General features: G+C 46.7%; 1 protein-coding gene across 1 annotated transcript in view; it reads left to right on the top strand.

The window, feature by feature from the left end:
- CSMD1 (CUB and Sushi multiple domains 1) overlaps positions 1 to 23,103 on the top strand; it is a 1,658,614-nt gene that overhangs the window by 1,461,751 nt on the left and 173,760 nt on the right. The gene's annotated exons all lie outside the window — the stretch shown is intronic.

The following is a 23,103-nucleotide window of genomic DNA, read 5'->3' as shown; positions in this document are numbered from 1 at the left end:
GTACGAGAACCGGCAGGTGAACGAGCAGGATGGTTGTTGTATCTGGACTGAGTGGATGAAACACCTGCTTCGAGTCCGGTTGTTTGTATTAAAAATCAGAAGGAAAAGAAAGTAACCTATTGGAACAGGACCAGTGTCCTCGGGATCGTGAATATTCAGAGAAGCATAGACATTTGTCATTTCCAGATAGACTGTGTTCATACACCCTTCTCCTTCCCGCCCCAGGCCGTCGGTGTGAGGAGCAGGGGGCGGCCACCTCCCTCCCCGCCTGGCCTGTGTTTCTTCATTTAATTGGAAGAAGGTGCGCAGGGAAGCCGCTAACCTTTTAAACACGGATTCGGGGTGGCGCTAATTGTCTGATGAATGGGCGATGGAGGTCAGACTCACAGGCCTTCCGTGGTGCTTGACCATGCAGGTGAACCCCCAGAAAGGCAGGTGAACCCCAGGAAAGCAGGTGAACCCCCGGGAAAGGCAGGTGAACCCAGGGAAAGCAGGTGAACCCCCGGGAAAGGCAGGTGAAGCCCAGGAAAGCAGGTGAACCCCGGGAAAGCAGATGAACCGCCAGGAAAGGCAGGTGAACCCCGGGAAAGCAGGTGAACCCCGGGAAAGGCAGGGGAACCCCCGGGAAAGCAGCTGAACCCCCGGGAAAGCAGGTGAACCCCGGGAAAGGCAGGTGAACCCCCGGGAAAGCAGGTGAACACCCGGGAAAGGCAGGTGAAGCCCAGGAAAGCAGGTGAACCCCGGGAAAGGCAGGTGAACCCCCGGGAAAGGCAGGTGAAGCCCAGGAAAGCAGGTGAACCCCGGGAAAGGCAGATGAACTGCCGGGAAAGGCAGGTGAACCCCGGGAAAGCAAGTGAACCCCGGGAAAGGCAGGTGAACTCCCGGGAAAGCAGATGAACCCCCGGGAAAGGCAGGTGAACCCAGGGGAAGCAGGTGAACCCTCAGGAAAGCAGGTGAAACCCAGGAAAGGCAGGTGAACCCCGGGAAAGGCAGGTGAACCCTCGGGAAAGGCAGGTGAACCCCGGGAAAGGCAGGTGAACCCCGGGAAAGCAGGTGAACCCCGGGAAAGGCAGGTGAACCCCTGGGAAAGCAGATGAACCCCCAGGAAAGGAAGGTGAACCCCGGGAAAGGTGAACCCCAGGAAAGCAGGTGAACCCCCCAGGAAAGGCGAAAGAAGAGTTTCCAAGGAGAGCGAGCGGGGTTTATGTTGGGACGTGTTTTCGAGCACTAAACTCGCCTAATGTTGATACTCATCTCCTTTAACAAGCGGTGGCGAATGAGCAAATACACAGACGAGCTCTGATAAGTGATCTTTTGAGTCGAGATAAAGAGTTTGCTGGGGGGACAGAGAGGGGGATGTGAACAGGTGTGCGTTTTTGAAAGGCCAGCCTCCTGGGTGATGACGTGTCTTCTCAGCCAGACACCACACGGCTGTTTCCTGTTCTGGCGAAAAGAACTTCCCTACGTATCCACAGGCGTTTGTACGCAAGTTTATTCCAATGTTTTTGAACAGAGCTACATGGGCGAGCGTGGAAAACGGTGGGGTCGATGTTATTTGTGTCGGATGTGTCTGAAAAAGTCTGCCCCATGGACGCCTCTGGTGCACAAGGGTCGCTAGGCATCCATGAGCCTCACTTATGAGAGGGCTCAATTCACTTGTGTTTTTAGGAATGTTAGAAGCATTGGGTCCTCCTATTGTCTCCTCTCAAAGTTACCTTGTGTCCTCTGGCTCTATCACTCGTGTCTCCTGGAAAGAGGTATTAGCACAGTCACCCACTCCAGTCACTGTCCTGTGCAGTGACCCACAGACGTGAGCTCCACCCACAGTCACTGTCCTGTGCTCTCACCCAGAGACGTGAGCTCCACCACAGTCACTGTCCTGTGCTCTCACCCACGGACGTGAACTCCACCCACAGTCACTGTCCTGTGCTCTCACCCACAGACATGAGATTCTCCCACAGTCACTGTCCTGTGCACTGACCCACAGACGTGAGCTTCTCCCACAGTCACTGTCCTGTGCACTGACCCACGGACGTGAGCTCCACCACAGTCACTGTCCTGTGCTCTGACCCACGGACGTGAGCTCCACCACAGTCACTGTCCTGTGCACTGACCCCCAGACGTGAGCTCCACCACAGTCACTGTCCTGTGCAATGACCCCCAGACGTGAGCTTCTCCCACAGTCACTGTCCTGTGCAATGACCCCCAGACGTGAGCTTCTCCCACAGTCACTGTCCTGTGCAATGACCCCCAGACGTGAGCTTCTCCCACAGTCACTGTCCTGTGCTCTGACCCACGGACGTGAGCTCCACCACAGTCACTGTCCTGTGCTCTGACCCACGGACGTGAGCTCCACCACAGTCACTGTCCTGTGCTCTCACCCACGGACGTGAGCTCCACCACAGTCACTGTCCTGTGCTCTCACCCACGGACGTGAGCTCCACCACAGTCACTGTCCTGTGCTCTGACCCACGGACGTGAGCTCCACCACAGTCACTGTCCTGTGCTCTGACCCACGGACGTGAGCTCCACCACAGTCACTGTCCTGTGCTCTGACCCACGGACGTGAGCTCCACCACAGTCACTGTCCTGTGCACTGACCCACGGACGTGAGCTCCACCCACAGTCACTGTCCTGTGCACTGACCCACGGACGTGAGCTCCACCACAGTCACTGTCCTGTGCTCTGACCCACGGACGTGAGCTCCACCACAGTCACTGTCCTGTGCTCTGACCCACGGACGTGAGCTCCACCACAGTCACTGTCCTGTGCTCTGACCCACGGACGTGAGCTCCACCCACAGTCACTGTCCTGTGCTCTCACCCACGGACGTGAGCTCCACCACAGTCACTGTCCTGTGCTCTGACCCACGGACGTGAGCTCCACCCACAGTCACTGTCCTGTGCTCTGACCCACGGACGTGAGCTCCACCCACAGTCACTGTCCTGTGCTCTGACCCACGGACGTGAGCTCCACCCACAGTCACTGTCCTGTGCTCTGACCCACGGACGTGAGCTCCACCACAGTCACTGTCCTGTGCACTGACCCACGGACGTGAGCTCCACCCACAGTCACTGTCCTGTGCTCTGACCCACGGACGTGAGCTCCACCACAGTCACTGTCCTGTGCTCTGACCCACGGACGTGAGCTCCACCACAGTCACTGTCCTGTGCTCTGACCCACGGACGTGAGCTCCACCACAGTCACTGTCCTGTGCTCTCACCCACGGACAGTGAGCTCCACCACAGTCACTGTCCTGTGCTCTGACCCACGGACGTGAGCTCCACCACAGTCACTGTCCTGTGCTCTGACCCACGGACGTGAGCTCCACCACAGTCACTGTCCTGTGCTCTGACCCACGGACGTGAGCTCCACCACAGTCACTGTCCTGTGCTCTGACCCACGGACGTGAGCTCCACCACAGTCACTGTCCTGTGCTCTGACCCACGGACGTGAGCTCCACCCACAGTCACTGTCCTGTGCTCTGACCCACGGACGTGAGCTCCACCCACAGTCACTGTCCTGTGCTCTCACCCACGGACGTGAGCTCCACCCACAGTCACTGTCCTGTGCTCTGACCCACGGACGTGAGCTCCACCCACAGTCACTGTCCTGTGCTCTGACCCACGGACGTGAGCTCCACCACAGTCACTGTCCTGTGCTCTGACCCACGGACGTGAGCTTCTCCCACAGTCACTGTCCTGTGCTCTGACCCACGGACGTGAGCTCCACCACAGTCACTGTCCTGTGCTCTGACCCACGGACGTGAGCTCCACCACAGTCACTGTCCTGTGCTCTGACCCACGGACGTGAGCTCCACCCACAGTCACTGTCCTGTGCTCTCACCCACGGACGTGAGCTCCACCCACAGTCACTGTCCTGTGCTCTGACCCACGGACGTGAGCTCCACCCACAGTCACTGTCCTGTGCTCTGACCCACGGACGTGAGCTCCACCCACAGTCACTGTCCTGTGCTCTCACCCACGGACATGAGCTCCACCACAGTCACTGTCCTGTGCTCTCACCCACGGACGTGAGCTCCACCACAGTCACTGTCCTGTGCTCTGACCCACGGACGTGAGCTCCACCACAGTCACTGTCCTGTGCTCTGACCCACGGACGTGAGCTCCACCACAGTCACTGTCCTGTGCTCTGACCCACGGACGTGAGCTCCACCACAGTCACTGTCCTGTGCTCTGACCCACGGACGTGAGCTCCACCACAGTCACTGTCCTGTGCACTGACCCACGGACGTGAGCTCCACCCACAGTCACTGTCCTGTGCTCTGACCCACGGACGTGAGCTCCACCACAGTCACTGTCCTGTGCTCTGACCCACGGACGTGAGCTCCACCCACAGTCACTGTCCTGTGCTCTGACCCACGGACGTGAGCTCCACCCACAGTCACTGTCCTGTGCTCTGACCCACGGACGTGAGCTCCACCACAGTCACTGTCCTGTGCTCTGACCCACGGACGTGAGCTCAACCACAGTCACTGTCCTGTGCTCTGACCCACGGACGTGAGCTCCACCACAGTCACTGTCCTGTGCTCTGACCCACGGACGTGAGCTCCACCACAGTCACTGTCCTGTGCTCTGACCCACGGACGTGAGCTCCACCACAGTCACTGTCCTGTGCTCTGACCCACGGACGTGAGCTCCACCACAGTCACTGTCCTGTGCTCTGACCCACGGACGTGAGCTCCACCACAGTCACTGTCCTGTGCTCTGACCCACGGACGTGAGCTCCACCCACAGTCACTGTCCTGTGCTCTCACCCACGGACGTGAGCTCCACCACAGTCACTGTCCTGTGCTCTCACCCACAGACGTGAGCTCCACCACAGTCACTGTCCTGTGCTCTGACCCACGGACGTGAGCTCCACCCACAGTCACTGTCCTGTGCTCTCACCCACGGACGTGAGCTCCACCACAGTCACTGTCCTGTGCTCTGACCCACGGACGTGAGCTCCACCACAGTCACTGTCCTGTGCTCTGACCCACGGACGTGAGCTCCACCACAGTCACTGTCCTGTGCTCTGACCCACGGACGTGAGCTCCACCCACAGTCACTGTCCTGTGCACTGACCCACGGACGTGAGCTCCACCCACAGTCACTGTCCTGTGCACTGACCCATGGAATTGAGCTCCACCACAGTCACTGTCCTGTGCTCTCACCCACGGACGTGAGCTCCATCGGCGCAGTGACCACTCCCCTGACTCCTAGCCCACGGACTCCCTGAAAAGGAGAGATGGACCTAACACTGCGGTTTTGGTTTTGTTTTTTGTTTTTTGAGTGGTTTCTTCCAGATGTTCACACCCCATTCTGACGGGCCCTGTCATTCCTTATCCCATGGAAGGTGAGACTGCCTTTTCTCCATCCCAGTGCTCAGGGCCGGGGTTTAAAATGCGGGAAATAGAAAGTGTGTGCAGGATCAGTTGTACCAAGGTCCACAGCACAGGGACTGCTGGAGTAAGTGGCCAAAGGACTGGCCAGTATCTTTGATGTGTTGACAGGCTTCACCTCCCTTAAAACGGGTATAGACAGTCTGTAAGTCTCTAAACTCAGACTGTGCACCAACATGAATCTCCATGCTGCCGAAGCAAGCACGTTTGCACCAACATAATATCCATAAATAATAGTGAAATCAACAGCAGGGCACTCACTCTGCATGTTACAGGTCTGCCCCTGTGGCTGCTCTCTGTGTGGGTCCACAGAACAGCCCCATTTCTGAGGGAGGCTCAGGGTTAGAGGACAAGGACCAGACACGGCGTGTCCCAGGCCGGCCCGAGTCTCAGCCACACCGCTAACAGCTGGCTGAGGTCGGGGACCCCAGTGGACCCCACCCTGAGGGATGCCCGTTCCTGAGCACCTGTGCGTGGGCCTCCGCTGTCCTGCTGCACAGCGATGACCGCGAGTCCTGGTGGCCGGAGGCTCTGTGGCAGGTCCTGTAGCCTGGGAGTCGGATCCTGCTTGTCTGGCCCTTCCCCCGGGCTGTTAGGGGGTGGCCACACCGGCTTCCCTCGGAGGAGGTCCCCTTTTCTCAGATTGAAACGGAGACAAGACCCTGTTCAAATCAGCCCGGTGCCCCAAAGGGTCACTGAAAGGATTTCTCCAGCAAAAGGCCGCCCCTTGACGGAAGGACGGACCGTGGAAGACGCATGAATGTGGAAGCGTTGAGGAGGAGGTGGGGGCGGATGTGCACAGCCCGGACTGTCTGTGAAGTCACAGGATCCGTGCAGAAGCTGCGGACGGGCATCTCGGGGTGCGTCATGCCTTCTGCAGCGACCCGCCTTCCTGCACCCTGAGATTCTCAGGGAGGGGCAAGCTGCTGGGCAGAGTGGGCTCCCTTCACCCTTGCTCCGCACCCTGCCTTCAGAAAAGCAGCCCGGGCGAAAACAGAAGAGATAAGTAATCCCGTATCTGGGGCCTTTCAGTTATAGACGGGAGCGTCATGCTGATGTTGGCTCACCCTGGGACATGCAAGGTCAGACCGAAAGGGGTACACAGCAGAGCCTGTTGCCAGGGGACAGCCTGGTGGTCATTGTCATTGAACTTGGCACAAAAAAATATTATACATACATGTATGAGTGCGAAACTGTTTGCTGATATAGATGCTCATGCATCATATCGATCAGGAATGTGCTGGGTCCGATGTATCTGAGAGACCACGTACGACCCGTGCACAGCAGCGGACAGGCCTTCCCACCCGGGTCGCAGCAGATCTGCTGGCAGGTGGCTAAGGAGACCACACACGTGGGCTCTGTTGGACCATTCCTCTTTGGCTTATTTGTATTTTGAAGACTTTTCTCCACTTCTTTTCCTGCCACTTTTTGTTAAACTCTTGCTTGTCTATCTACACGATGGCCTGATTGGATAAAACTGTTTAAAGTTTCAGTGGTCTCCCTAGAGTTTCAAGTCTTCATCCTCAGTGTAGCACAGCTTACTGTTCAGTGACACTGTGTCAGTGTAGCACAGCTTACTGTTCAGTGACACTGTCACACTGTGTCAGTATAGCACAGCTTACTGTTCAGTGACACTGTGTCAGTGTAGCACAGCTTACTGTTCAGTGACACTGTGTCACACTGTGTCAGTGTAGCACAGCTTACTGTTCAGTGACACTGTCACACTGTGTCAGTGTAGCACAGCTTACTGTTCAGTGACACTGTGTCACACTGTGTCAGTGTAGCACAGCTTACTGTTCAGTGACACTGTCACACTGTGTCAGTGTAGCACAGCTTACTGTTCAGTGACACTGTGTCAGTGTAGCACAGCTTACTGTTCAGTGACAGTGTCACACTGTGTCAGTGTAGCACAGCTTACTGTTCAGTGACACTGTGTCACACTGTGTCAGTGTAGCACAGCTTACTGTTCAGTGACACTGTGTCACACTGTGTGTCTGTGAGGACAACTTTATGAGCACATACTTCTAATTTCTCCTTTTCTTCTTTGACACTGTTGGTTTGTTTTGATTTATTTATTTATTTATTTACATTTTCTTTTTCCTTATTATAAAGCCTACAAAATATTTTCACTGTTTTTGCAGTACATAGTCAATATTCTTTAGAGTGGGCCAAAATAAGAAGAAAGAAAAACTTTTTATTAAGCTATTTTTTAAAAAAAATATGTTTAAAGCTTTGTATTTCTATGGGTGGCTCCAAGTTTCTCCTTTTCTTTTCTGTTTGAAGAACATCCTTTTACATTTACTGTAGCTCGGGTCTACCGACACGAATTCTCCCAGCTTTAGTTTTTTCTCCTAAAGGTTATCATTTTGCCTTCAATTCTGAAAGGTGGTTTTGCTGGGCGTGTACACAGGGGCTGGAAGCTTCTCTGTTCTGAGCACATTCAAGGTGCTCCCTGTTCTCCTCTCGGTCTGTCCGTCGATGGTAACACGCCCTCGGTGTTTCCCTTGCATGTGTCTCTGAGCTCTGGCTTTCCTTTACATTTCTTTCATCTTATATTTTCACCAGGTAGAGTAAGAGGTGCCTAGGCGGGTGTGTGTGTGTGTGTGTGTGTGTGTGTGTGTGTGTGTGCTTGCGCGCACGCACACACACACACGCACACAATATTCATCCTGCGTGGGGTATTCTAACATTCTTGGAACAGTGCTTTGATACATTTCGTTACTGATGAAAAAATGATTGCCCACTGTCATTCCACATATTTCTCCTGCCCCGTCTTTTTCTGCTTCTTCCCGGAGTCCTCCTCCTCCCCGTGTCTGTGAGACCGATGTGACATCCTCCCACGGTTCTTGTGTGCTCGGTTCTCTTTGGCTCCCTCTGTTCTCCTCGCAGACCAGTCTGTGTAATTGGTATTAACCTTTCTTCAGAGTCACCAAGTCTTCTCTCAGCCGTGTCAACTCGACTAATGAGCTCATTAAGGGAGCCTTCATCTCTGAAGCTGTGGCCTTTCCCTCTGGAATTCCCATCTGACACTTCCCTGTAACTATTGTCTCTGCAATGATCACTTCCTCTCTCCGTGCGGGACATGCTGTCCTTTCCCCCTGGAATTCCCGTCTGACACTTCCCTGTAACTGTTGTCTCTGTGACGATCACTTCCTCTCTCTGTGCAGGGCGTGCTGTCCTTTCCCCCTGGAATTCCCGTCTGACACTTCCCTGTAACTGTTGTCTCTGCGACGATCACTTCCTCTCTCTGTGCAGGGCGTGCTGTCCTTTCCCCCTGGAATTCCCGTCTGACACTTCCCTGTAACTGTTGTCTCTGCGACGATCACTTCCTCTCTCTGTGCAGGGCGTGCTGTCCTTTCCCCCTGGAATTCCCGTCTGACACTTCCCTGTAACTGTTGTCTCTGCGACGATCACTTCCTCTCTCCGAGCCGAGAATGCTGTCCTTTCTGCGAGTGCTTCCAGCCGACTTCTCAGTCACTCGAATATGATTGTTTAAAGTTTCCCTCAGAGGTGTGTGCTTTGGGTCTGGTTCCGTTACTTGCTTTATCTCAAGGCAGAAGGATGTCTTTTCTTGTATTTCTGTATGTCACAATTTTATTTTATGTATTAAAGCTGGACATTATGGGTAAACTGTAGAGACAGCCGTTCATAGGTGTGCCCAGAATCGGCGCACCGCCTCTGTTAGGGACCGCGTGGGTCTGCATCTGTTGTTGCTATGGTTACTCCCTGGGCATTGCTAGCTGCTCTGCCCTCCAGTGGGGGGCTACCCTTGCCAGGTGGCCAGGTTGCGGGCTTTCCCCCCAGGTTAATACTCCACCTCCAGCTCCTAGTCATTCCCAAACACGGTTCAGAAGAGGTGGTCTCGCACCAAACACCCGCCCTGCCCCCGGAGTGCACCGTGGCGCTTCCTGCTCGCCAAGCTCATGGCAACATCCCAGCTGCTCCCTTCTCTCCCAGCCAGAGTCACCCCGAGAGTCTGCACCTGGGGGGTGCAGGTGTTCTTAGAATCCCTGCTGTCCCTCCCAAGCCCGTCACATTCTGTGCTTGGACTGAAGGGGTCTCTCAGGCTCCCACTGTCCCCTGTATTTCTGGGAGCTGCCCACTGTCCCCTGTATTTCTGGGAGCTGCCTGAGGGGGCCTGTGGAGGGAAGGGCACACCCCCTCTGTCCAGGACCCCGAGTGACAGGGAGCTTGGTCTATGGCAGGTTGCTAAGAGATTAGTGTTTGCTCTTCCTTGTGTGTGTGAAAGTCCCCTCTCCTGTGTTCTGCCCAAGACAGTGTACATGTCCTGTCTCTCTTTTATTTACTTATTTATTTTTCCGAAGTGAGAAGCAGGGAGGCAGAGAGACAGACTCCTGCATGCACCTGACCAGGATCCACCCAAAATGTCCACCAGGGGTTGATGCTCTGCCCATCTGGGGCGTTGCTCTGTTGCAACTGGAGCCATTCTAGCACCTGAGGCAGAGGCCATGGAGCCATCCTCAGCACCTGGGCCAACTTTGCTCCAATGGAGCCTCAGCTGTGGGAGGGGAAGAGAGAGACAGAGAGGAAGGAGAGGGGGAGGGGTGGAGAAGCAGATGGGCGCTTCTCCTGTGTGCCCTGGCCGAGAATCGAACCCAGGACCTCCATACAGCAGGTTGACGCTCTACCACTGAGCCAACCAGCCAGGACCTGTCCTGTCTCTTATTGAAGCGGCTTGTCCTTCTCTGAAGATGTCACCTGCATACACCTGCAACCTCATCTCTTTGATGAGTTCAAGAAAAGTTATGAAAAAAAAAAAGAAAAGTTATGATTTTGTTAAGTTTTGGTTTTCCTCATTGTTAACGTGGAAATGATGTTTTATTTCCCAAGTAGAAGTGGATATCTGTTCCCAGTTTTTTGTTTTTTTATTTTATTTTATTTTTTTTTATTTTTCTGAAGCTGGAAACAGGGAGAGACAGTCAGACAGACTCCCGCATGCGCCCGACCGGGATCCACCCAGCGCGCCCACCAGGGGGCGACACTCTTCCCACCAGGGGGTGATGCTCTGCCCCTCCGGGCCTTACTCTGTTGCGACCAGAGCCATTCTAGCACCTGAGGCAGAGGCCAAGGAGCCATCCCCAACACCCGGGCCATCTTTGCTCCAATGGAGCCTCGCTGCAGGAGGGGAAGAGAGAGACAGAGAGGAAGGAGAGGGGGAGGGGTGGAGAAGCAGATGGGTGCTTCTCCTGTGTGCCCTGGCCGGGAATCGAACCCGGGACTTCTGCACACCAGGCCGACGCTCTACCACTGAGCAAACCAGCCAGGGCTCTGTTCATAGTTTTTAACAGTGGATTTAGCTATGGATATGTTTATGATTACCAGAACTGTGTTATATACTAACCATGGAGAATCTTTTTATCAAATATTACGTTTTAAATGAAATTATCCATTCGTCTATCTGTATCCATCATCTACCTACCTACCTAACACATAACTTTAACATAGTGATACATTGTTTCATATCTGAAAAAAGTAAATTCAGGTATTTACAGATACATCATGGAATTGTATGTCATGGAAAATTACTCCTTCCTTAGAGATTGCTTGTCATAGACGGTGTTCTTTTACACAGAGCGGTTCTGATTTAACCATCATACTTCTCATTATTAAACACTCCCCCATTCAGTCAGACTGTTCTCGTGATTGAGCTGATGCGCAGTAATGTCTGGCGAGGTCGGACGTTCATCTCTGTGTCGGCAGAGAGCCGGACGACAGATACCCTGTCTAATGCCTGCACCCCACATGCGTGTCGTGAACCCGATGGGGACAGGCGTGTGTGACCTCCGGAGAGCCTGCTGCGATCAATTAACCCTGTATCGTGCTGACGTGTGACACTGGGTAAAAGCAGCACCGGAATGGTTCTATCTAAGGACGCTTTTTCTATTTTTTTATTTCACTGTGTTTCTCAAGAGCCCGTCTTTTTCCCCTGTCACCACGCACTTCCTGGAAGAGCCCCGGAGGAGCTCATGTCGACGTTCCGGAGCCTGTGCGCTGTGGCGTCGGGCCTCTGGCCGCAGGTGAGAGAGAGGGGCAGCGTCGGCCCCAGCAGGCCTGCAGAGCGGAGAGTGAGCCATGCTTCCGTCAGCCACCCTGCCGTGGGGCCACGTGGCCCAGGGGGGAAGCCGTGGTCCCATGTCTGAGGTTGGGCCCCAGAGCGGGAAGGCCATGCAGAGGGACAAGCGCCTGGCCCGCCCCGACTGCGGCAGTAACACCTTCCGTGGCAGTGAGGGCAGAGGCTCGGTGACAAGCTGAAAATACAGCAGGAGTTTGAGTCAGTCAGTGGTAGTTGTTCTGAGGGGAATAAAAGAGAAATTCGGGTAAAAGTAACTGTAGCCACGCACTCATTGCTTGAAATAAACACTAATCCCCCTTGCGGGAGTGTTGAATGGAGATGGTTTGGACACTGTCTCAGGCCTGCAAGTTCAACATAGTAACTGCCGTTCGTTAAAATGATTACCTGCCATGATAAAATAAATACAAATGATGTTATTGTTAGAATTGACCTAGTTTGGACTTCAATTTCTTTTTCTTTAGATATTGATGGATCTAGAGAAGGCTGTGATATAGTTGTTTTATTTCAAGAACAGTAAGTTCACAACTTACTATACACTTAAGTTCTTCTGATATGTATTTATGTAGAGCAGTGGTCCCCCAACCTTTTTTGGGCCATGGACCGGTTTAATGTCAAAAAATATTTTCACGGACGGGCCTTTAGGGTGGGACGGATAAATGCACAAAATAAAATTATGTGACTGGCGTAAAAACTGTGGTATTTTTAAATATAATTGTCGGACTTACGACACTTACTGGGCTAAGTTAAAGGAGGAACGAGCATGTCCTCATTATTCAAATGTATTTAAATTTGTTATTCTGACGTTTTGTGTTATTTATTCTTTCTCTGTGAACCAGTACCAAATGGCCCACAGACCAGTACCGGTCCACAGCCCCGGGGGTTGGGGACCACTGACGTAGATGGTAGTTAGGTATATAGCAGGAATAATTCTATATCATGAATATATAAGGCCTCACTGGGAAGACATAGTTATGTGAATTAAAAAATAGATGTAAAGAAAGAAGAGGTAACCTGTGTACTGCTCAGGTATTTGATGCAACTTAAAACAAAAATGCATCTAACAAGGATATCAAGAGAAGAAACAAAATTTTTAAAAGGCAGCGAAACTAAAGAGAAATATGTAAGTATACGAGCCACTTGTTTTGAAAGAATCTAGGCATTCATTTTAGCTTTGGATCTGGTGGTAAAAGCAAATGTGGATATAGAATTTATTTGTTTCATCACATTTTTTTTTTAAAAAGAAAAGATAATAAATAATCAAGGAGACACACACCTACCATCTTCTATATTCAGTATTTATAATCACAAAGGAAGTTGTCTCCAAGAAATGGTTTTCTGGAGAATGCAGAGGTGACCTTGACATGACAGTCACGTATCAATTTTTGCTTCAGTGCTGAGCACGGACGACATGCACCACGTGAATTCTGCAGGGGGTCTGAGCCCACGGTCCGCCGCACGCTGTCACGAGAAACTTACGTTTTCCAGGGGCACCTTCAGAGTTCTTTCCTCCTGGCCGTGGTCAGTGACCTCGCGGGCCCCTCCACCCCACCTCCCGGTGTGCTCGTCTCAGAACACGCCCTCGGAAGGAGGCGTCTCCACGAAGATTCAAGTTCTGGAAAAGAGCTTAAGTCTTCTGAGATAAAACACCCTAGGCCTTGTGAAGGGGGTGCTCGCTGTCATCATGGAATACGGACCACGCAGGTTGCTCCTCTGTGCTCATAACAGACTTTGTAAATTCATGCATGTGTCGACGCAGGAGTTAGTGGTTGTTCCTCATTCCATCAGGAGTATGAGGGGGGTTTCTCCACTTGAGTGGTGCCCTGGTCACATGGCTGTGGGAAATGAGACTGGACAGGGAGAGCCGCACCCACCCCCGATGCGTGGACGGGACTTCCACCTGTGCGTGCAGAGGCGAGCTCAGCACCGCCCCAGCCGCACAGCCCGGAAACCGGCCTCCACTCGGTGGTGTGCTCAGGTCAGGTCAACCCCTTAACTGCTCCCTGTTAAGCCCTTTCTTGCTTTTATATTTATATTAATTATTCGATGATCCAAAGGACTTTCTCTGAATAGTTTTATTTCAAAGACCCTTGATGCCGTCTCTCACGCTCAGCCTCCGGTGACCAGCACCTGGTGACCGCCTGATCACAGCGTCTCCACAGCATGTGTCTACCGGCTCCTTGAGGACAGCGTGGCGTTGAGAAAAACATGCTCCATCTTATTTCAACAACATGAACAAAGGTCTTCTTTATCCCGATCGAAACGTTTGACAAAATTTCCATGTTTATTTCAAAATCATTTGTTTTATTTTCAAGATTTCTGCCAACCAGTCTCAGAATTTTGCCGAATGGAGTGAGAACAGCGGCCCCAATGAGGCCGATTCTCCTGTTCTGTGCGTGACTCTCATTGGGTGGTCAGGAGCAGCAAAGACTTTCCGTGCTTCATCTGGGCCAATTAGCACATTGTCTTTATAATGGCTTTGTGCTGCAGTCTTTGTTTAGACAGGCTAGATACCTCAAGAAGAAAATCTTCTTTTGCTACCTTCTAAATCTAACGGCAATTTGATGAAATCGCGTACTTCTAAAGTCCCCCGTTTTTTACGTTTGAAATGCTCAGACTATAGATCTGTCAATCGCATGACATAAATGCCATGGTGTCTACAACATTTCCCATGCTTTCTGCTGTCTCCCTGTAGCCTCCGGTCTAACCCCTTGGAAAGCAGAATGGTCTTTTCTGTTTAATCCCTGATTACCTGGCGATTCAGAACCAGGGAGTCTGAACAACTGTTCAAGGAAACGTGTCTTTCTAGCCTTTGTAGATAAGATAATAAACATCTTATCTATTAGGATATAGTGTGTAAGCAATCTGTGCTCTGAAAGAACCAGATACACTTTCTATAGCAAATGCGCTGGTAACCGAACAACTTCCTCTTCTCGACGCCTCTACTTCTGAGAAATAATTTGAAATTTTCCTATCAGGTGGTTCTGTGTCACAACCTTATTTTAGGAAGTCTTTAGAATACTTCTTTTATTTATATCTCTTTCCACATGTCTATTTTTGTGTCTAGTTTAATGCTCTTTTTGTTTTATTTTATTAATTTTAATGGGGTAACATTAATAAATCAGGGTACATGTGTTCAAAGAAAACATCTCCAGGTTATCTTGTCGTTCAGTTATGTGGCATACTCGTCACCCAAAGTCAGATTGTCTTCCGTCACCTTCTATCTGGTGTTCTTTGTGCCCCTCCCCTCCCCCTTCTCCCTCCCTCTCCTTCTCCCCCCACCCCATAACCACCACACTCTTGTCCATGTCTTTTAGTATTTTTATGTCCCACCTAAGTATGGAATCATGCAGTTCTTAGTTTTTTCTAATTTACTTATTTCACTCCATAAGTTATCAAGATCCATCCTTTCTGTTGTAAATGATCCAATGTCATCATTTCTTATGGCTGAGTAGTATTACATAATATATATGTACCAGATCTTCTTTATCCGATCATCTATTGAAGGGCTTTTTGGTTGTTTCCATGTCTTGGCCACTGTGAACAATGCTGCAGTGAACATGGGGCTACATGTGTCTTTTAGTATTACTACTGTTTCTGAGTTTTGGGGGTATATACCCAGTAGAGGGATTGCTGGGTCATAAGGTAGCTCTATTTTCAGTATTTTGAGGAACCACCATACTTGCTTCCATAATGGTTGTACTACTTTACATTCCCACCAACAGTGAATGAGGATTCCTTTTTCTCCACAGCCTCTCCAACATTGCTATTACCTGTCTTGTTGATAATAGCTAATCTAAACAGGTGTGAGGTGGTATCTCATTGTAGTTTTGATTTGCATTTTTCTAATAGCTAATGAAGATGAGCATCTTTTTATATATCTGTTGGCCATTTGTATTTCTTCCTAGGAGAAGTATCTGTCCATGTCCTCTTCCCATTTTTTTTTTTATTGGATTGTTTGTTTGTTGTTGAGTTTTATGAGTTCTTTGTATATTTTGGATATTAGGCCCTTATCTGAGTTGCTGTTTGAAAATATCTCCCATTTAGTTGGCTGTCTGTTTTGTTACCAGTTTCTCTTGCTGAGCAAAAACTTCTTAGTCTGATGTGGTCCCATTCATTTATCTTTGCCTTCACTTCCCTTGCCTTTGGAGTCAAATTCATAAAATGCTCTTTAAAACCAAGGTCCATGAGTTGAGTACCTATGTTTTCTTCTATATGCTTTATCGTTTCAGGTCTTATATTTAGATCTTTGATCCATTTTGAATTAATTTTAGTACAAGGGGACATACTGTCGAGTTTTATTCTTTTGCATGTGGTTTTCCAGTTTTCCCAGCAACATATGTTGAAGAGGCTTTCTTTTCTCCATTGTGTGTTCTTGTCCCCCATATCGAAAATCATTTGACCATATATATGTAGTTTTATTTCTGGACTTTCTATTCTGCTCCATTGGTCTGAGTGTCTATTTTTCTGCCAATACAATGCTGTTTTGATTGTCATGGCCCTATAATATAATTTGAAGTCAGGTATTGTAATGCCCCCAGCTTTGTTCTTTTTCCTTAGGATTGCTTTGGCTATTTGGGGTTTCTTATAGTTCCATATAAATCTAATGATTTTTTGTTCCATTTCTTTAAAAAATGTCATTGGAATTTTGATGGGAATTGCATTAAACTTGTATATTGCTTTGGGTAATATGGTCATTTTGATTATATTTATTCTTCCTATCCAAGAACAAGGAATATTTTTCCATTTCATTGTATCTTTTTCAATTTCCCTTAACAATGCTTTGTAGTTTTCATTATATAGGTCCTTTACATTCTTTGTTATGTTTATTCCTAGGTATTTTATTTTTTTTGTTGCAACAGTGAAAGGGATCATTTTTTTTAATTCGTTTTCTAGTGTTTCATTGTTGGCATATAGAAAGGCTATGGACTTTTGTATATTAATTTTTTATCCTGCGATCTTACTGTATTGGTTTATTGTTTCTAGTAATCTTTTTGTGGAGTCATTGGGGTTTTCGATGTATAGAATCATATAATCTGCAAAAGCTGACACTGTTACTTCTTCTTTTCCGATATGGATGCCTTTTATTTCTTTATCTTGTCTGATTGCTCTGGCTAGAACTTCTAGCACCAAGTTAAATAAGAGTGGAGAGAATGGACAACCCTGTCTTGTTCCTGATTTAAGGGGGAAAGTCCTCATTTTTATGCCATTTAATATGATGTTAGCTGATGGTTTATCATATATGGCCTTTATCATGTTGAGATATTTTCCTTCTATACCCATTTTGTTGAGTGTCTTAAACAAAGTTGTGTTGTATTTTATCGAATGCCTTTTCTGCATCTATTGATAAGATCATGTGGTTTTTGTTCTCTTGTTTGTTGATACGGTGTATTACGTTAACCGTTTTACGTATGTTGAACCATCCTTAAGATTCTGGGATGAATCCCACTTGATCATGATGTATTATTTTTTTAATATGTTGTTATATTCGATTTGCTAGTATTTTGTTTAGTATTTTAGCATCTGTATTCATTAGAAATATCAGTCTATAGTTTTCTTTTTTATGTGCCGTCCTTGCCAGGTTTCGGAATGAGAGTTATGTTGGCCTCATAAAATGTGTTTGGCAGTATTGCTTCTTCTTCAATTTTTTTTTGGAAGACTGAGTAGAATGGGAACCAAGTCTTCTTTGAATGTTTGATAGAATTCACTAGTATAGCCGTCTGGGCCTGGATTTTTATATTTGGGAAGGATTTTAATAGTTTTTTCTATTTCCTCCCTGCTTATTGTTCTGTTTAGGCTTTCTGCTTCTTCATAACCCAGTGTAGGAAGATTGTATTGTTCTAGGAATTTATCCATTTCTTCTAGATTGTTGAATTTGGTGGCATATAGTTTTTCATAGTATTCTACAATAATTCTTTGTATATCTATGATATCTGTGGTGATTTCTCCTCTTTCATTTTGGATTTTGTTTATATGAGTCCTTTCTCTTTTTCCCTTGGTGAGTCTTGCCAAGGGTTTATCAATTTTATTGATCTTTTCAAAGAACCAGCTCCTTGTTTTATTAATTTTTTCTATAGTTTTTCTGTTCTCTGTTTCATTTATTTCTGCTCTAATTTTTATTATTTCCTTTCTTCAGCTGGTTTTGGGTTGTCTTTGTTCTTCTTTTTCTAGTTCCTTAAGATGTGAAGTTAAGTGATTTACTTGAGCTTTCTCTTGTTTGTTCATGTAGGCCTGTAGTGATATGAACTTTCCTCTTATTACTGCTTTTGCTGCATCCCAGAGATTCTGATATGTCGTATTGTCATTTTTATTTGTCTTTATGTATCTTTTGATCTTTGCGCTTATTTCTTCTTTGACCCACTCATTTTTTAAAATATGTTGTTTAGTTTCCACATTTTTTCCCTTTTTTTTTGTATTTTTCTGAAGCTAGAAACGGGGAGAGACAGACAGACTCCCGCATGCGCCTGACCGGGATCCACCCGGCACGCCCACCAGGGGCGACGCTCTCCCCACCAGGGGGCGATGCTCTGCCCCTCCAGGGAGTCGCTCTGCCGCGACCAGAGCCACTCTAGCGCCTGGGGCAGAGGCCAAGGAGCCATCCCCAGCACCCGGGCCATCTTTGCTCCAATGGAGCCTTGGCTGCGGGAGGGGAAGAGAGAGACAGAGAGGAAGGGGGGGGGGTGGAGAAGCAAATGGGTGCTTCTCTTATGTGCCCTGGCCAGGAATCGAACCCAGGTCTCCCGCACTCCAGGCCGACAATCTACTGCTGAGCCAACCGGCCAGGGCTTAGTTTCCACATTTTTGTGATGTTATTTTACCTCTTTTTTGCAGTTGAATTCTAGTTTCAAGGCTTTATGATCAGAAAATATGCTTGGTACAATTTCAATTTCTCTGAATTTGCTGATGTTATTTTTGTGGCCCAACATGTGGTCAATTCTTGAGAATGTTTCATGTACATTAGAGAAAAATGTATGCTCTGTCACTTTGGGATGAAGTGTCCTGTAGATGTCTATCATATCCAATTGCTCTAGTGTTTCATTTAAGGCCAATATTTCTTTATTGATTTTCTGTTTGGATGAACGATCTAGAGCCATCAGCGGTGTAGTGATGTCTCCAAGTATGATTGTATTTTTGTCAGTTTTTGTTTTTCGGTCAGTCAGTAGCTTCTTATATACTTTGGTGCTCCTTGGTTAGGTGCATACATGTTAAGAATTGTTATGTCTTCTTGATTCAGTGTCCCCTTAATCATTATGAAATGACCATTTTTGTCTCTGAGTACTTTTGCTGTCTTGTAGTCAGCATTAGATATGAATATTGCTATATCTGCTTTTTCTTGGATGTTATTTTCTTGGAGTATTGTTTTCCGGCCTTTCACTTTGAATTTGTTTTTATCCTTGTTTAGATGTGTTTCTTGCTGGCAGCATACAGTTGGATTTTTTTTAATCCATTCTGCTACTCTGTCTTTATATTGGTGAGTTTAATCTGTTTACATTGTGTAATTATTGACACTTGTGTGTTCCCTATTGCCATTTTATAAATTGCTTTCTGTTAATTTTGTATCTTGTTTGACTCTTCTCTTTTGTTTTTCTATCATTTGTTTTTGTTTGGTTGTATTCCATACTTCTTTCCTCTGTTGCTACCTTTTTTAAGTCATGTGCTTCTGTGATGGTTTTTTTAGGGGTGGTTACCATTAAGTGATGAAAAGGGTACCTATCATGTTCATTGTAATATACTATCTTATGAGTGCTTTGGTACTCCATCGTCCTTTGCTACTGTTAATCTCTATCCTCTCCCCCCCTTTTTTTTGTTTTTGTTGTCACAGTTTAAATTTGGTTTTATTGTGTTCTTGGTGGAGCTTTTACTTGTGGTTTTGTTTTGTTTTGTTCTTTGTATCTGGTTGGAAAACCCCCTTTAGTATTTCCTCGAGTTGGGGTTTTCTGATGATAAATTCCCAGATCTTTTCTGTATCTCTGAATTTTTTATTTCTCCTTCATATTTGAAGGATAGCTTTGATGTGTATAGTATTCGTGGCTGAAAGTTCCTCTCTATCAAAACTTTAAATATTGGGGTCCACTCTCTTCTCGCTTATAGAGTTTCTGCTGAGAAATCTGATGATAATCTAATAGGCCTTCCTTTATATGTTGTATTCTTCTTTTCCCTGGCTGCCTTGAGAATTTTTTCTTTGTCATTGGTTTGTGCCAATTTCATTATGATGTGCCTTGGAGTAGGTTTTTTTGGGTTAAGGTAACTCGGTGTCCTGTTTGCTTCTTGAATTTGAGGCGTTAGTTCTTTCCACAGGCTTTGGAAGTTCTCATCTATTATTTATTTGAATATGTTCTTCATTCAATTTTTTCTCTCTACTCCTTCTGATATACCTATATGTTACTCTTTTGTTACCTTATATTACTCTATTTGATGGAGTCAGACAATCCCTGTAGGGCTTTCTCATTTTTTTTTTTTTAATTTGTGAGTCTCTCTCTTCTTCTCTCTGCTGTGCCTCAAGTTGCCTGTCTTCTATGTCACTAATCCTCTCTTCTATCTGGTCTGTTCTATTAGTTAAGCTTGTTACCTCGTTTTTCAGTTCATGAATTGAGTTTTTCATCTCTGATTTGTTTTCATAATTTCAATTTCCTTGGTAATATAAGGTCTACTGGAAGGTTCTGTCCATTTCTATCACAATAAATTTCAATACATAATAAGCACATGTTTATTTGGAGCATATGTGCCTCTCTATTTTTATCACTTAATGTATACATACTGACATAGCAAATTAACTAAAACAAAGTTGATTCACATTAGTCTTATGTGTGAAGAGATAGTGTACCCGTTGCTACTGATAAAGTTCATTTATGCCACTGTATTTTTACAAATTTCAACAAGGAGAAATGCTACAGAAGCATGTAGAAATTTATTGAAAGTTTTTGTTGAAGGTACAGTTTCTGATAGGATATGCAGAAGATGGTTGGAAAACTTCGAAACAGATGATTTTGACCTTTCTAATAAGCCACGTTCTGGGCGACCATCTTTGATCGATGACAATGTTGCTAAGACCATGTTGGAGCAAGATCCTTTTCTGACAACATCGGAGATCACAGAAACTGAACGAAAAGCTCAATTTGGAGAAGTATTGTCAGCAACTCGATAATTTAAAGACAGCAGTCCAAGAAAAGAGGCTGTCGATGTTCAATAGGACGAACATCATACTGCATCATGATAATGCCAGGCCACATGCTGCTTTGGGGATTTGTCAAAAAATTGCAGAACTAGGCTAGGAAATTCTGTCCCATCCACCATTTTCCCCGGACTTAGCACCCTCTGACTATCACTTGTTTTGGTCCTTACAAAATTTTTTGAAGGGCAAAAAATTCAGAAATGAAGAAGATATCAAACAAGCACTGGTTCAATTTTTCACATCAAAAGATAAAACATTTTTCAAAAATGGGATATACAAATTGCCCTCACGCTGGCAAGAAATCATTAATAATAATGGCAATTATATTATTTAATAAAGTTTATTGATGGTAAGAACAATTTGTATTTTGTTTTATTCCAAAAACGGACAGAACTTTCTGGTAGACCTTATATATTCTTCGTGTTCGTTGAGTTGTTTTTTGAGATCCCTAAATTGCCTTTCTGTGTTTTCTTGTTTATCTCTGAGTATTTTTAGGATTTCTATTTTAAATTCTCTGTCATTTAACTCCAAGGTTTCCAATCTATTAAGTTTTTTTCTATAGATTTTTCCTCATCTATCTGTGCTACATCTCTGTCTTTTGTATCCATGATATTCGATTTCCTTTCCCTTAATGGCATCTGAGGGTGGTTTTGTTGATAACACTAATGAGAATTAATAAAGATTAAAAAGTAAAAAACAATAGACAATAAAAAATAATTTTAAAAATTATTATTATTTCTTTTTCTTTCTTTGAGAAAATACCGTGACAAACTAAGAATTATATTGTGCTAAATGGAACAAAAACTACCTATAAAGGAGGGCCTGAGTTGGGGGGAAATGATAAAGGGTCAAAAACCACGGTAGGGACCCACAAAATGCAAAAAAAGGAAAAAATTTGGATCAAGAATAAAATAATTTGCTTGTAAATGATGGTTCAATGAGAGATATAGTGAAAGAGACAGAAAGGAAACAAGAAAAAGAAAAAAATACTATTGTGTTAAGTGGAACAAAAACTACATAGAATGGAGAGCCAGGGTTGGGGGGAATGCTAATGAGTTAAAAAGCGAAGTAAAAAGCACACAAAATGCCACAAAGTAAATATTTGAATCCAAAATAAAATAACTTGTTTGTGAGTGAGGATCCAATGAGAGGAAAAGTAAAAGAGAAAATAAGAAACTGAGAGGGAGAAAGAAAAAAGAAAAATAAAGAAGAAGAAAAAATAGAGAGTTAAGGGTTTTAGAGTGTAACTCTCATAGAGAGATAGAAAAAGAAAAGGAAAAAAAATTGGAAATGTAACGCCTATGGGTAATGTAGTTCAAGATGAAGAGAAAATAATAAGACGAGCAGAGGATAAAAGGACCAAGGTGGAAGAAGAAAAAATAAAGATAAGATGAAAGAAACAAAAAAAAAGTGAAAAAAGTTATAAAGACTGTGGATTATTCTTGATTCTGAGAGGTTATCTTCTTCCTTTTTTTTTCCTGGTCGGTGACTCTGTACCCCAGGCTCTGCCCCTGTGGCACGCTTAGGTAGAGGTTTGCAATTGATGTGTCGCTATGGTGATGTCATATACTAGGCCTCAGTCTCATTGGCAGTCCCGGCTTGTTAGCATTTGCAGGCTCCAACAATGGGAGAGTCCGTTTTCCCGGAGCCTCTCTCCTAGTCTCTCCTTCCTGAATTAGCAGTCTGATGATCCAGCTATGAGGTTGCTGCTGCCTCTGCCTGGAGAGTAAGAGGCTCAAAGAGCTGGAAAATCCCCACTCTGTCCCCACTCAGCCCAGGGCTCTGGGTGAGGCTCTGTCAGTCAGAGCCGCCAGTGTAATCAGGCAGGGCTGGGAGCCAATTGCTCTCAGGGTGCCTTTCTATGAGCCCCCAGGCATGTCCAGTATGCCTCAGCACTCTGTGGGACCACTCTCCCCAGGCTTCCTGCACTTTGTATCCTGTATTGGCTGGGAAGAAGATGCCCTGGTCGCTGCCTACAGAACAGGAGGTCTTAGAAGCTGCCAAGTCCCTCTTTTTAGAGCACAGCCCTGGGTATGAAAGCTCTGCCAGTCAGAGCCACCAGCTTAAGCAGGTAGGGGGCGTGTTGACTTTTGTTCAGGCTCCTTTCTAAGGTTCCCCAGGTATATCTACTTAAATTTGCCTTAGTGTTCCATGGGATTGCTCTCTGCAGGCTTCGTCCTTGTTAGGAAGCCTACAGCCTCACCTGCCCAACTTCTGCAGTGTTCTCTGAGCTCTGTTCCGTAGGAATGTGTTTTCCACCCTGTGTCTGCTGGCAGGAAGTTGCCCCAGCCACTAAATGCAGAGCAAGAGGCCTTAAAAAATATCACATCTCTTGTCTTAGATCGCTGACCTGAGAAAGAAGACCTTGTCAGCCAGAGCCGCGTAAGCCAGTGGGCAGTGAGCAGACTGTGGGTTAAGCTAATTTCAGCGATTGGG

The sequence above is a fragment of the Saccopteryx bilineata genome, chromosome 6, assembly GCF_036850765.1.
Source record: "Saccopteryx bilineata isolate mSacBil1 chromosome 6, mSacBil1_pri_phased_curated, whole genome shotgun sequence".
Classification (NCBI taxonomy): domain Eukaryota; kingdom Metazoa; phylum Chordata; class Mammalia; order Chiroptera; family Emballonuridae; genus Saccopteryx; species Saccopteryx bilineata.
The sequence above is the reverse complement of the archived record's forward strand: the minus strand, read 5'-3'. Positions and strand labels throughout refer to the sequence as shown.